This window comes from Arachis duranensis, chromosome 7 (assembly GCF_000817695.3).
Source record: "Arachis duranensis cultivar V14167 chromosome 7, aradu.V14167.gnm2.J7QH, whole genome shotgun sequence".
NCBI classification, from domain to species: Eukaryota; Viridiplantae; Streptophyta; class Magnoliopsida; order Fabales; family Fabaceae; genus Arachis; species Arachis duranensis.
The window spans coordinates 46,972,701-46,975,651 of NC_029778.3; positions in this window are offsets into that span (position 1 = coordinate 46,972,701).

Here is a 2,951-nt window from a genome sequence, read left to right on the forward strand (position 1 = left end):
GAATTTTCTCATGTCCATGAGTGGGATCTCTTGTTTTCTCCATCCTTTTTATAGTGGTATCCATGAGGACTTGGTCCAAGCTTTGATCAAAGTTGACCCTTTTTGAGTTTGAAAGGGACCTCAGGGATCACCTTCTTCTTGGCCACAACTTCATAGAAGTGGTCTTGATGAACCCTTGAGATGAATCTCTCCATCTCCCATGACTCGGAGGTGGAAGCTTTTGCCTTTCCTTTCCTCTTTCTAGAGGTTTCTCCGGTCTTAGGTGCCATAAAGGTTATGAAAAAACGAAAAGCAACGCTTTTACCACACCAAACTTAGAAGGTTTGCTCGTCCTCGAGCAAAAGAGGAAAGAAAAGAGTAGAAGAAGAGGAAATAGAGGAGATGGAGGGGGGCTTTGTGTTTCGGCCAAGGGGGAGAAGTCGTGTTTAGGTTGTGTGAAAATGAGGGGGTGAAGATGGGTTTATATAGGGGTGGAGAGGGGGGTATGGTTCGGCCAATATGGGTGGGTTTGGGAGGAAAAGTGGTTTGAATTTGAATGGTGAGGTAGGTGGGGTTTTATGAAGGATGGATGTGAGTGGTGAAGAGAATGGTGGGATTTGATAGGTGAGGGGTTTTTGAGAAAGAGGTGTTGAGGTGATTGGTGAATAGGTGAACAAGAGAGAGAGTGGTGGGGTAGGTGGGGATCCTGTGGGGTCCACAGATCCTGAGGTGTCAAGGAAAATTCATCCCTGCACCAAGTGGCGAGCAAAAATGCTCCTTCTGCCAATTCTGGCATTAAACGCCGGGCTGGTGCCCCTTCCTGGCGTTTAACGCCAGCTTCTTGCCCCTTCCTGGCGTTTAACGCTGGTCTGGTGCCCCTTTCTGGCGTTAAACGCCCAGAATGGTACCAGACTGGGCGTTAAACGCCCATTTTGCTGTCTTCACTAGCGTTTAAACGCCAGCAAGTTCTCCTCCAGGGTGTGCTATTTTTCTTTCTATTTTTCATTCTGTTTTTGCTTTTTCAATTGATTTTGTGACTTCTCATGATTATCAACCTATAGAAAACATAAAATAACAATGAAAAATAGATAAATATAACATTGGGTTGCCTCCCAATAACCGCTTCTTTAATGTCAGTAGCTTGACAGTGGGCTCTCATGGAGCCTCACAGATACCCAGGGCAATGTTGGAACCTCCCAACACCAAACTTAGAGTTTGATTGTGGGGGCTCGGTTTGACTCTGTTTTGAGAGAAGCTCTTCATGCTTCCTCTCCATGGTTACAGAGGGATATCCTTGAGCCTTAAACATAAAGGATTCTTCATTCACTTGAATGATCAATTCTCCTCTGTCAACATCAATCACAGCCTTTGCTGTGGCTAGGAAGGGTCTGCCAAGGATGATGGATTCATCCATGCACTTCCCAGTCTCTAGGACTATGAAATCAGCAGGGATGTAATGGTCTTCAATCTTTACCAGAACATCCTCTACAAGTCCATAAGCTTGTTTTCTTGAATTGTCTGCCATCTCTAGTGAGATTCTTGCAGCTTATACCTCAAAGATCCCTAGCTTCTTCATTACAGAAAGAGGCATGAGGTTTATGCTTGACCCTAGGTCACACAGAGCCTTCTTGAAGGTCATGGTGCCTATTGTACAAGGTATTGAGAACATCCCAGGGTCCTGTCTCTTTTGAGGTAATCTTTGCCTAGTCAAGTCATCCAGTTCTTTGGTGAGCAAAGGGGGTTCATCCTCCCAAGTCTCATTACCAAATAACTTGTCATTTAGCTTCATGATTTCTCCAAGGTACTTAGCAAGTTGCTCTTCAGTGACATCTTCGTCCTCTTCAGAGGAAGAATACTCATCAGAGCTCATGAATGGCAGAAGCAAATCCAATGGAATCTCTATGGTCTCAGTGTGAGCCTCAGATTCCCATGGTTCCTCATTAGGGAACTCATTGGAGGCCAGTGGACGTCCATTGAGGCCTTCCTTAGTGGCGCTCACTGCCTCTTTCTCCTCTCCAAGTTCGGCCATGTTGATGGTCTTGCACTCTCCTTTTGGATTCTCTTTTGTATTGCTTGGAAGAGTACTAGGAGGGAGTTCAGTAACTTTCTTACTCACCTGACCCACTTGTGCCTCCAAGTTTCTAATGGAGGACCTTGTTTCAGTTATGAAACTTTGAGTGGTTTTGATTAGATCAGAGACCATGGTTGCTAAGTCAGAGTGGCTCTGCTTAGAATTCTCTGTCTGTTGCTGAAAAGATGATGGAAAAGGCTTGCCATTGCTAAACCTGTTTCTTTCACCATTATTGTTGTTGAAACCTTGTTGAGGTCTCTGTTGATCCTTCCATGAGAGATTTGGATGATTTCCTCATGAAGGATTATAGGTGTTTCCATAGGGTTCTCCCATGTAATTCACCTCTTCTATTGATGGGTTCTCGGGATCATAAGCTTCTTCTTCTGATGAAGCGTCCTTAGCACTGCCTGGTGCAGCTTGCATTCCAAAAAGACTTTGAGAAATCATATTGACTTGGTGAGTCAATATTTTGTTCTGAGCCAATATGGCATTCAAAGTATCAATCTCAAGAACTCCTTTCTTCTGATTCGTCCCATTCTTCACAGGATTCCTTTCAGAAGTGTACATGAATTGGTTATTTGCAACCATTTCAATTAGTTCTTGAGCTTCTGTAGGCGTCTTCTTCAGATGAAGAGATCCTCCAGCAGAGCTGTCCAATGACATCTTGGACAGTTCAGACAGACCATCATAGAAGATACCTATGATGCTCCATTCAGAAAGGATGTTAGAAGGACACTTTCTGATCAATTGTTTGTATCTTTCCCAAGCTTCATAGAGGGATTCACCTTCCTTCCGTCTGAAGGTTTGGACTTCCACTCTAAGCTTACTCAATTTTTGAGGTGGAAAGAACTTTGCCAAAAAGGCATAGACTAGCTTTTCCCAAGAGTTCAGGCTTTCTTTA